This window comes from Pinus tabuliformis, chromosome 5_2 (assembly GCF_031772625.1).
Source record: "Pinus tabuliformis cultivar Carrire ecotype Pingquan chromosome 5_2, CPIR1, whole genome shotgun sequence".
Taxonomy (NCBI): domain Eukaryota; kingdom Viridiplantae; phylum Streptophyta; class Pinopsida; order Pinales; family Pinaceae; genus Pinus; species Pinus tabuliformis.
In genome coordinates, this window is record NC_142306.1 from 686741600 (window position 1) to 686754959 (window position 13360).

The following is a 13360-nucleotide window of genomic DNA, read 5'->3' on the forward strand; positions in this document are numbered from 1 at the left end:
CTTCTCATGGATGAGCTTAATTTTGTTTGGTTTATTCATCAAGGCTCCTAGGCTCATAATGTCATCATGTCCCCAAGATAGTGATGTGTCATCAATCGTATGCAGTGTGTAGTCTTTCATCATCATTGTATAGTCTTCCATTATCAAGATCATTAGAGGTAATGACATCTAAGGTTATGGCTTCATAAGATCATCAAGACTATCAAAGGTAAGGACATTCATCACATAGGTCATCAAGAGCTCCTAGATCAAGGTACACTTGGCTCTTCTTAATTAGTGACTTGGCATCTTCATCCATGACATTGTAGCATCTCAAGAATATTTTCCATCCCAGCCATTTCCATATTGACATCAATGACAACCTAGATTAACAATCTCCCCCTTTGTCATTGATGGCAGTGTTCTTGCCCTTTCAAATATTCTCTCCCCTTTGACATCAATGGAAAACAGGGTGTCCAAGAACTCCCCTTGTCGAGTTGCTTCTTTTCTTCATGAATAGTAGTTCTTCATAGGTACATTACTCCCCTTGTCATGGTGCTCTTCTTTCTGGCAATGTGGTCCATGATATGTTTGTATTTCTTCATGTGGTGAACGAGCTTCTCCTTCCTGCACAACCTCCTTTGGCTCAGGAAAGATCACTTGCTTAGTTGATCAAGTGGAAGACATATTAACAAAAATTCATCCGATAGATAAGAGATCATGTTCTTCAATGGAGCTATTCCCGAGAGATGATCTATCAATAGATGATTGTTCAAGTGTGACTCATCAAGGTTCTCATAGGATCCATCCATGACTAGCTTCTGTAAGAATGCTTAATCATAATAAGGCCCCCTAATTGTATGCATGGTATTCTTTCTAACAGAGTCTCCCCATCAAATACTTAGATTATCAAGGATCAAGTCAACAACATGTGATGTTGGCTGGAGAGTTCAAGAGATTTTCGGATTGTATTTGCTTCCTTCTCCATACTTGTGTAACTTTCTTTTCTGGCATAGTTCTAACATGAGTAGGTGCCCAAGTCAAGTTACAATTATGTGCCATATGTCCAATGTTATGACACTTGAAGCACTTTGTGTTGTTCATGAATAAGAACTCATGACTTCTTGCAAAAAATGCTTCTCAAAGATTGACAGGGACCATTATATTTATCTTTGTGGTATGCCCTACAATCTTTTGCCATGTGTCCAAAGTTTGTACAATAATAACAATAACCAAGAAATATACTTTGGTACTTGGGAGAACAAGGTTTCCTTGATGTACTTCTGAAGTCTTTTTGCCTTGGGATCCTTTGATGATAACCATTGCTTCTTGCATCCTTGACACTATCTGCATTTCTTCTTGGAGTAGGATTTCTTCCAATGTCAACTTGACTCTTACCTTTGCTGGGAGCATCAACATTTCTTCCAAGATTCCTCACATCCTTGTTGTTTGAAGCATTATCATTCTTGCTTGAGGATTCAACTGCATAGCCAAGCCCTGATTTATCAAAGGGAGACCTTTGATGATTTAAGATGTCATCTAGGGTTTGAGAGCTTTTCAAGTTCTTCTTCAGCAAGTCAACTTCCTTTTTAAGAAAGACAAATTCTCCTTTCAACTTTTCACAATCTTCATCTTTCATAACTACTTGCTTCTTCATTTCTTCCATCATCTTGGTTGCTTCACACGATTGGGCCTTAAGAGAAGTGTTAAAATTGGACAACTAGGTCCAAACTCCATGTTCTGATGCTCAGATTAAGAGGTTAATATTTTTGTTGGATTCCTCTTTCTGAGAGGTGTAAAATCCATATAAAAATAGTCTTAATCCGATGAGCAGAACTTATATTTTGAATTTATTATTCTTATTAAATTATATGTGCAAGGTCAGCCAGTTTTGTAATGTAGGCTCACATGCCCAACAGATGTGTCACACACCCTCATTGATGGATATATATACAGGAAAAGTTGGAGAGAATTTGAACACAAAAACTCAACTCTCATCTTCCTCTCTCATCCTAAAAGTACGAGCTACCAGGAGGGTTGTTGTGACACATGCTGGGCTGGCTGACCAAAGGAGACTTTGCTGGTTGAAGCATCCTGTTGACCGCCGAAACGAACACATTCATTTTTCTTGTTTCTGATTTGTCTTCTGTAAGATCTGCTTATATGTTCTATCTGCATTTTGCTTATCTACTTGTATGATTGCTGTGAGAAAAGTGAAATTGCTCTTAGCATAGAACATCTACAAAACTTTACATGGTATCAGAGGTGAGGTGAAGACAAACTCTATCTATAGCAATCATCATCGAAGAAAATGGATTCCTCTAAGCTTGAATTCAGGGAGAATGACAAGCTGACTGGAAGTGATGACTTCCATGCCTAGTATGATGCCCTAACGGAGAACGCAGTCATGAATTTATACGCTGTTCTAAGCAGCCCTAAACGCAGTTAATGGATACCTTTATATAGAGGACCATATACGCTGTTCATTATACACGGTTCACACATGATGAGGAATGCAAAGTCTGATATAGTATACACATGCAGTCATAGCATTAACACGCTGTTATGTAGCCACAGAGAAATTGATACGCTGGCTCAAGGGTGATGCCCTAACCGCAGGAAACTACAAGCATATGAGGATGAGTCAACAAACAGACCCAATACAAGGGATATGCTATTCAAATACGCAGTATGGGTTCATATATATATGTTGGCGATCACTGTATACGCAGTATGGGTTCAATGAAATATATATACGCTGACCACCTAACATTATACGCTCGTGAAGGATAGCCGCAGTGGAAACTCAATGCAGTGACCACATAACATTATACGCTGGTCATTGATACACAGGTCCTGGAGATTCTTATACGCAGGACATGAAGGCCGCAGTCAAAGGGTGAAGGCAGCAGTCAAGGTGAAATATACGCTACGCTGGGCAATATACGTTGTTCAGGAAACAAACCCTAGCACAGCAAGGAGGCCTTACGTAGCATCAATGGAAGAACACGCAGTCATATGTAATACGCTCTCCGAAATCCGCGTACAGTTATACATTATAATGGAAGGACATTATATATATGGAACGTTGTTAGCCGCAGCTAATATATATGAAGCCCGCAAGAACAGAACTCAGGTTTCATTTCTAGAATCCACGTACAGGTATACGCTAGAAACGCTGGACAGTCAATACGCTGAGAAGTCATATCACGCAGGTCGTATTCAATATATTGAAACACTGCACAGTCAATACGCTAGGAACTCACAGAAATATATATACGCTGGGCAGTTATATAATATATCACGCAGTCAACGTTGGAGACATAAACGCTGTAAAGGTAAATGCAGTCACGTTATATTGCAGTTGTAACATGTTCTCGTCATAATTGTGATGACATTGCAAATCCTACAGGAGTACGGAGAGTACCGTAACACAGTCTCGACATAACCACAATTGACCTCGGTGCAATGAGATATTAGTTACAGTTTCAGTTAAAGATTAGATGCTGCCCTAATTTCTTATCTAAGGATATCAATGATTATCACAGTCTCAGATTGATGAGAAGAAATAGTATCACAACCTCTGCATACTTCCTAAACTCTGCCACAGTCTCAGCATACTAATGGTAAAGAAGATCCACGTGATATCTTTGTATTAGTCTTTGTATTAGTCTTGGCAATAATTGATGATCTCTGAGGTGCTGCAAGGATGATAATCCCAACAGCATGATGATGGATAGAATCATGCAGCAGCACAACACATGGGCAGCATGATGTATGAGGTCATGGACAACATGATGTGTGGACATCATATATGTCCTGGACATGAAGCTGTTCAGGGTTATATATAGATACGCTGGTCCAGAAAACACATACGCAATCAAGAGTGCCAAAGTCATCAAGCCGAAGTGATGAAGAGGTAAGCCGTTGTACATCGTAGCCATCGTAATACATTGTTCATGGTTATACGCAGTCTAGGGTTACGCAGGGCATAAGATTAATACGCAGGTCATCTATCTAGCCGCAGCAAGGTAGGAACTTATATGCTGTAATGAAGATATATACGCACAGCATCCACAGCAATATATATATATATATATATATATATGCACAGGTCATGAAGATACATACACGCAGCAAATCGAGGAGACCTTATATGCTGTACAACGCAGTCAATGAATGTGTCACAAAGACATCTGAGATATTGCAACTGGTCCATTCTGATCTTTCCGGTATGTTGCCTGTAACATCCCTGGGGGGATGTTCTTACCATATGACATTTACTGATGACTTCTCTCGCAAAACCTGGATATACTTCTTGAAGAAGAAGGATGAGGCTTTCATGTGGTTCCGTACCTTCAAAGCCTTGGTGGAAAATATGACCGGAAAGAAGATCAAGATTTTGAGGACTGACAATGGCACTGAATATAAGTCAAATGAGTTCAAAGACTTTTGCAGAGAAGCTGGCATTAAGAGGGAGACTACCACTACATATACTCCTGAGCAGAATGGTGTTGCTGAACGCAAGAATAGGACTATTGTGGAAGCTGCCCGTGCCATGCTATGTGACCAGGGTTTTCCAAAGTTTCTGTGGGGAGAAGCTGCAAATACTGCTGTGTACATTCAAAACCGATGCCCTCATTCCGCTTTGGACTCCAAAACTCCCAAAGAGTTTTTCTCTGGTAAGAAACCTGATGTCTCACATTTTAGAATTTTTGGATGTCCTGTCTATTTTCATGTGCCGAAAGAAAAGAGAAGTAAGCTGGATGCTACTGGGAAGAAAGGAATGTTTGTGGGCTACAGTGAGACTTCTAAGGCATATAGAGTCTATGTACCTGGTCAAAGGGAAGTAGAGATAAGCCATGATGTCACTTTTGATGAAGATGCTTCCCTGAAGAAAGTAGTAGATCTTCCTAGATCTGAAGAAAACCATGAAGAAAGACCTGGAAATCTGGAAGAACCCCAGGATGAGACTATGCCTGATGTTGAAGGGCCAATGGACCCTATTGATCCTTCCCCTTCTCTAGGAAAGAGGCCATCATGGCTCAGGGACACCCTCGAAGATGCTGAGGGTCATACTGCCCCAAGGGGAACATTCCGAGAAAGCAAGAAGCCGTGTAGATACCAAGGGTATCTAGCTGCCATGAGTACTATTATACAATCTGAACCTGGATCTTTTGAGGAAGCCATCAAGCATCAAGTCTGGAAGGATGCTATGCATGAAGAATATGAGGCTATTATGAAGAATGATGTCTGGGATGTGGTCCCGAGACCGAAGGACAAATCTGTTGTCACCGCTAAATGGCTCTACAAGATTAAACATGGATCTGATGGGAGTGCTGAAAAGTTTAAGGCAAGATTTGTTGCCCGTGGCTTCTCTCAAAAGGAAGGAATTGACTATGACGATATATTTGCACCTGTGGCTCGATATACCACCATCCGATCCATCATAGCCCTTGCTGCTACGCAAGGATGGAGTCTTCATCAGATGGATGTCAAGACCGCTTTTCTGCATGGTGCAATAAAGGAAGAGGTGTATGTAGAACAACCTCTGGGATTTGAAGTTCAAGATCGAGACACTTATGTCTGCAGGTTGAAGAAAGCCCTCTATGGGTTAAAGCAAGCACCCAGAGCTTGGTATGAGAGGATGGATAGTTACTTGATGAAGCTGGGCTTCACTCGAAGCAATGCTGATCCAAACCTTTACTTTAAGGTTGAGGAAGGAAAGCCTCTCATTCTAGTGCTGTATGTGGACGACCTCTTCCTGACAAGTGATGACCCTCTCATTCATCAATGTAAGAGGGAGCTTGCTGCTGAGTTCGAGATGAAAGACCTAGGACTGATGCACTATTTCCTAGGCCTGGAGGTCTGGCAGAGACCTGGAGAGATTCTCCTTTCTCAAGGAAAGTATATTGTGAAGCTTCTGGAAAGATTTGAGATGGTGGACTGTAAGTCCGTGTCGACACCAATGGAACTCAACTTTAAGAAGTTGAGTGGCAGTGCTGCAGGGCCTATCTTGGCCAATCCTACTGAGTATCGTCAACTCATAGGAGCTTTGATGTTCTTAGTGAACACCCGTCCGGACATATGTTTTGCAGTGAATACTTTGAGTCAACAGATGGTTGAGCCTCATCATTTTCACTGGGTTGGTGCCAAGAATCTTTTGAGATATCTTCGGGGCACGATAAACCATGGGCTGAGATACACTGCCGGGAGTGTGATACTCCGGGGATATACTGATGCCGATTGGGCTGGCAGTGTGGTGGATCGTAAGAGCACATCTGGATGCTGTTTCAATCTTGGTTCTGCTTCGATCTCATGGATGAGCAGGAAGCAGAAGTCGGTGGCTTTGAGCACCGCGGAGGCTACATTGCTGCTAGTATGGCCTGTTGTGAAGCAGTTTGGTTGAGGAAGCTCTTTAGTGAGCTGTTCCAACATGTGCTAGATACCACTGTAATACTCTGTGATAATCAGAGTGGGATTCGTATGACTGAGAATCCTGTGTTCCATGACCAATCCAAGCATATTGATATCAGGTACCACTTTATCCGGGATATGGTACAGCGAGGCGCCGTAAGGCTCGATCATATAGGAACTGATGAGCAGGTCGCGGATACTCTCACTAAGCCCCTGGGGAAGGTCAAGTTCCTAACCTTCCGTGAGAGTCTTGGTGTCGTGGAAAGACCCTATGATATGGGTCCTGTTGGACGATGAGCTCTAGGAGCTCTGGGGGGCTTTGGGGATAGCTTCTCGGAGCTATAAGCACTCATAATGCTTCTGCCCCACCCTTGTGATTATTGAGCTGGTTCGCCACTCATTTAATCTGTGCCCCGTATGCATCCTACCCATTGAGTTCAGAGCTCATGGGAAGTACCTCTCATTTGGCCAATGAGGTGTGGAAAAGCTAGAGACTATTAGCAAAGACTGATGGACGCATCAGAGATTGCCGTACTCTCTATCTAGGATGGCATGGTCCAACCACTTGATCTGGGATCAAGATTTGTGAGGTCTGGGACCTCTGGACTGATTATGTCAGTCGGGGAATGATGTCTTTGTGACTGACCCCCTTCTGTTCTGAAATAAAGAAGCCAGCAAAGCAAGTTTCGGCGGGATGACTCACGATGTTAATTGCACTAATAGATGGAGTTCTCCCTAGTTGAGAGGGAGTGTTAAAATTGGACAACTAGGTCCAAACTCCATGTTCTGATGCTCAGATTAAGAGGCTAATATTTTTGTTGGATTCCTCTTTCTGAGAGGTGTAAAATCCATATAAAAATAGTCTTAATCCGATGAGCAGAACTTATATTTTGAATTTATTATTCTTAATAAATTATATGTGCAAGGTCAGCCAGTTTTGTAATGTAGGCTCACATGCCCAACAGATGTGTCACACACCCTCATTGATGGATATATATACACGAAAAGTTGGAGAGAATTTGAACACAAAAACTCAACTCTCATCTTCCTCTCTCATCCTAAAAGTACGAGCTACCAGGAGGGTTGTTGTGACACATGCTGGGCTGGCTGACCAAAGGAGACTTTGCTGGTTGAAGCATCCTGTTGACCGCCGAAACGAACACATTCATTTTTCTTGTTTCTGATTTGTCTTCTGTAAGATCTGCTTATATGTTCTATCTGCATTTTGCTTATCTACTTGTATGATTGCTATGAGAAAAGTGAAATTGCTCTTAGCATAGAACATCTACAAAACTTTACAAGAAGTGATTTCTAATTTTAACTTGGTGATGTCATCATCCTTTTCTTCTAGTTGGCATATCATGGTGTTTCTCTCCTTTTCTGCTTCATCAACTTGTCCTTCTATGAATGTCAAAGCTTCCATCACCTTCTCAACTCCTTGTGCTTGTTTCCTTGCTTCTTCTAGTTGAGATCTAAGGGAGGAGACCTCTTCCTTGTATTGACCAATCCCTTCTTCATGGATATGACTTCTTCATGATGCTTTATCTTGTTTTGATGAAATTCTTCCTTAATCTTGGCGAGCTCCTCATCTCTTTCTTGTACTTGAAGCTTGACAAGGTCAACTTCCTTCCTTGTCTTGTCCTGGTCACCAACTTGCGCTTTCTTCTTAAGTTCCTCATTTTCTTTTTTCAAATTGTTAATATCTTCCATGGTAGCCATAAGTTTAGTGAGGAGATCTTCTTCAAAATAATTTTCATTCTCTTCATCTTCTAGGTCTTCTTTAGCCTTGATGTTGTCACTCTTATCTTCACCTTCCTTGATGGGCTCTGGATTTCGTTCTTGTTTTACATCATTTTCTTGACTAGAGATCATTGTCAATGCTCCTTTTAAGTGAAGATCGTGAAGTTTATCCCATATGCCTTTTGTTGATGAACATTTTTCAAAATTGGCCTTCATAGAATCAGGTAGCCCATTCAAGATTGCTTTCATTGCTCTTGTATTATGTTCCTTGGATTCTCCATCCATCATGCTATTAGTAATCATCGATTTCGAGACTTCAATTCCTTGAGTCTTTAAGAAATTCCTCATTCTTGCTTCTGATATATCAAAGTTTCCATTGAACAATGGAGCCTTCACAAATTGATTGACTTCAATTTTGGTGGTTGAGGGAGACACATCTTTAGGAGGATTGGAGACTTTCTTCCTTGGCTTCGCCATTTGTGTTCTAATGATCAACCTTCAAATTGTTAGGCTTTGAGTGAAGGTACTGGCTTTGATTCCAATCCACAGTTGTCCGAGGTGTTGTTCCAGCTCTAACCTGGTCCGAAAGGTGCTCAGAAACCCTGATCAGCGTGTTGTCTGATGTCTCCACCACAATCACAATTCTGAAAGCTTCATGGGGTATCATTGTCTAAGGCATAACGAGCTCCTAGATCATCAAGGTACACTTGACACTTCTTCATTAGTGACTTGGCATCTTCATCAATGACATTGTAGCATCTCAAGAATATTTTCCATCCTAGCTACTGCCATATTGACATCAATGAAAACCTATATTAACAGCTGATACTTGCATTGACATAGCTCTTCCTAAGATCTTCCTGAGTGAAACCGCTCCAAAGACAATTCCAGCTAGGAAGGTCTTCTCTTCCAATAATTACTTGGACAAAGGTGTCCCACTGCTTTGAGAACCCATTCAATGCAACTCTCACAAGCTCTTCATCTTCCACCTTTTCTCCAACAATTGCTAACTCATCTTTGACTTGCCTGACCCTAGTAAGGTAGATGACAATGCTTTCTCCCTTGTTCTGTCGGGTGTTTCATAGCTTTTCTCCGAGGACCAATTTCTTGTTTACATTTGCACGTTGGAAAATATTCAAGATGTCATCCCACATCTTCTTACACGTATCCAACTCTGCAATATGGGGTGTGATATGATCTTTGACCCTATCATGCATAATATGCCTAGCTTTGACATCCTCCTTGTGGTAGGTCACTAACTATGTTAGATTTGTCAGTATGACAACATTAGATGTTGCATACTCCTTTAGTCCATGCTCCTCCAACAACAAAAGTATGATGGATTTCCAAATACTAATGCACCATCAAGTCTATCTTAATTGCTCAACCCATCTGAATCCACATCCGAAACCCTAAAAAATAAACCTCAATAGATCTAAAGAAAATCGACATGTGTGATAAAACCCTTGTTTCTCTTTTAAAACCCTAATGCTTAGATAAAGGAAAACCCCATTGTTGTAGTGATCTCTAATACCATGTGAAATTTCCAGTACCCAAAAGGTGTTATTAACCTATTAAATTATTTTGATTACTTATGCACAACAAAATTAAATTTTCAGTCGAAAGAAATGAATAAAAACATGTACAACACCATTCACCAAATTAATTTACAATGGGACATACAAGAAACCATTCACACAAACGACACATTTTGGGACAAATGTCCCTGGAAAAACCCCAGGATGGGGAAAACCAATTTTCAAGATGAGGGTTTTATTACTAAATCTTCGACAAATCTACTAATGAGGAATTACATTTATTGCTTGTCTGATACTGGCAAAAACATCTTCACACCTGTTGATCAAATTAGCTAGGAAAACCCCACGAACCTCCTTCTGCAAACTATATGACCCTCTCTCAGCCCTCTCTGTTGAAAATAACTCATCTAGCAAAGCTTCCCTTTGAAACTCAAAAGTTGAAAGTCTCTTGGATGAAGAATAAATCCCAAAAAATCCTTCTTAATTACTATTGTTGAAACCCTCCTAGTGTCTCTCTGAAAACTCACCCAACAATACTCCACTGAATGTGCTCCAATTTTGTGCATCAATTTCTCTTTATAATCTCTCATTCACAAATGAATGATCAGATTAGAAATTATCTTGTCCCAATCAATCGCTGAAAGATCATCTTGAAATCTTTCAAGAAGCTTCTAGAGGCAAATCAACCTTATCTCAACTAATGCCAATTAATTAACCGATTTTCCTAAGTTTTAACTTAGGAAATATTTAAAAATCATTAATTAACTTAATTAAGACATTTTCCCTTTGATGAAACTCAGGAAAGATTACATAGGCTTGGAGATAATTCATTTCTCTTTGTTGCTAGCGTCAATGATACCTCTCAAGGCTCAAACACATGTATGAGCTACAATATTTAATAGGGATTGCATTTAATAAATAACAAAAGGCAAATCTAGCATTAATTGCATACTTTAACCCTAAAATTAGGGATGACATCTTGATACTCATTGTTGTCATATGCATTTTCATCCATTTAAAACATTTGTATAATTAGCCCTAGCCCTAACATTTGTATCACTTATAAGACTATTTTCTGGAGCTGTTATAAGCCATCATGTGCCCTAAATCTGCATATTATACAAACCCTAACTTATAGCAATCTTCTAAAGTATAAAGGTCTTAGGGAAGTGTACTTGAATTTTAAGCAACTCTTATCTTAGCCTTTCAAGGCTTTGTCGATACCTTTTTCTTCAATCATTATACCTTGCACCACCATTGAGCCCTCAGTTGAATATCTCACTGGTGATCCTTTGTAGGGAAACCTCCCTTGTGGCAAAAAAAATCACCACTAAACAATTGTAGAAAAGCCATTAAGGCAACATTGGTGGTTGGTCTCTTGTTGCCACAAGACCTAGGTTGTTTTGTAAGACTTTGCGCTAGACCTACTAGATTTTGTGATAGCAAGTCCCAAAACCCTAAACACCTAATCTTAAACATGATATTTTATTTATAATTCATGTTAATTGATGTTGCAAGTTAGCCCTCCAACTCAAAAGATTCACAAGTCTCTTATGACATAACACTCGTTAATAATTTTTACGGAGAAGGCATGTTGTGTGTAAACACCATCAACTATACTCATTTAAATTAATAAAGCTTGACAACAACCTCACAAAGACATATATAATGCATAAGCAAGGGTCATAAGCATAAAACTTATGATGACAAGAAGAATTTCCCACGCCACTTAATCACGCAATCATTCACAACAATTCATTTCTTCTATAGGGGTTGTGGGGAAAAGGGGTCAGTCTTATAACATTGCACCATTGGAAATAATCAGAGTTAGTTTTAGAGACAAATTTATAATTAGTAACTAGCAACCCTTTATTGGTGAAATTAACTCAATCCATTGCAATGTTGTAATATGTACATTAATTCATGTCACTCGCATAACCTTTCGTCTATCCCAATTATGGCTTACATTATCTATGTGCTCTAATAGGGTTTCTAAGGGTAATTGTCCCTTAAAAGGAATTCATTCCAAAGCAGATAACAAATTTCGCTTGTTAGAAAGCAAGGACAATTCAACAATGAGACCAAGAGACCATTTCTCCCATTTTGAAGATATAATGTCAAGTATGCAAACAAGTGACTAATACTGAGAATTGTTAATTCCTTGATTACTTCTCAGCTAATCAGTATCCTCCAGATATCTGGAAAATAGAATATATCAAAGACATGCTAAAAACTCAGTCTAAAAATATAATCCATTAAAAAGCAGACACAAGAAAACACGTAATTTCTAAGGCAACAAGCACAAATGCCAATGCAACTACGCATGCAGAATTTCCAATCCATACTCTTTATTACAACCATGTACATCTTACAATTAACGCAAATATAATTCTTACAGTCAAATGCAAACAGGACTTATAAAACACCACAAGCCACACTGTAAATAATTTTATAGGCATGGTAGGAACACTTATTTGAAATTGAAGCTGCCCAACCGTAGGCTCAATTGCGTTGATTCTTTCTAGGTCTGGCCACCCCCTAGTCATACCATGTACCACAAAGGTGAATTTGGAGAAAACTCTCAACTATTGTAAAAACAAGTTGGCAACCTCTTCAAGGGATAAATTCACAGGGCATCTCCTCGTTGGCTCTGAGCATCCCGTGAGTTTTTGGTGCCTCTCTGCTGGCTCTACGCCACACAAGAGCAAGCTCTCTTCACTTCCATGCACTCCTTTGAGCAGCTCCTCTTTCCGATGTTTTCATGCACACCCAGATAGGCGCCCCCATTTGCAGTCCCATGCTCCAGCATTTTCAGGAAGTTTCCCACAAATTCTTAACTCGAATCACTGGATTTCCTCATTGTTTCTACTAAGCAATGGCTTATCTTACCTCTCCTTCCTCTATTCTCTCCCCCTCTGCATGCGAAAGTCTGTCCCTTATCCATTTATTTTCATACACCAAAATTGTGATTTGCTCTCTTCCCAATGCTGTCCCAAGTCATTCACAATCTCCTGAGCTGGTTGTACTCAGCCCATGCCTCGCTTTTGCTGCTGACAGGGCTTTCAACTACCATGCCATACCAAGATAATTGTTGGGAGGAGACACTTCAACCAACCAAGTTTTCTCATTTAATGATTTGGGCACGAGGGAAAAACGAGTGAGATATTTTCAATTCAAATATTAGTAGAATTGTTTTTGGAGAGGGTGGCTTGGAATTATTTACAAGGTGAAGTCCAAAGTCCCCTTACTAGTCCCCACACACGGCATCATGGTCCCTGTAGGTGTTAGTGGCTTAGTCAGCTGCTTGATATTTTTCATTAATTAAAATAAGATACATATACATTGCTTTTTATATAATTCAACTTAGCATGTTAATGAAATATTCATGCTGGAACATAGTAATGCTACACAATAATTACAATTAATCATGGGGTCTAAATGGGATGAGACATAATTATTAAAAGGTATAGTTGTAAAGGCAATATTGCAAATGAAGAGTCACCATAGGTATAGAAAAGCCAACACCTTCATTGATGTGAAATATCATTCAATTTTATATACGTATTTATTTTTATTCCAAATGAAAACAATCAATTATAGAAGTTTTACTCCAGGAATCCAAAAAACTACTTTCTTGGAATTCTACTAAGAGAAATCAGAGAAATATCTATTTAGAATAGGGTTTT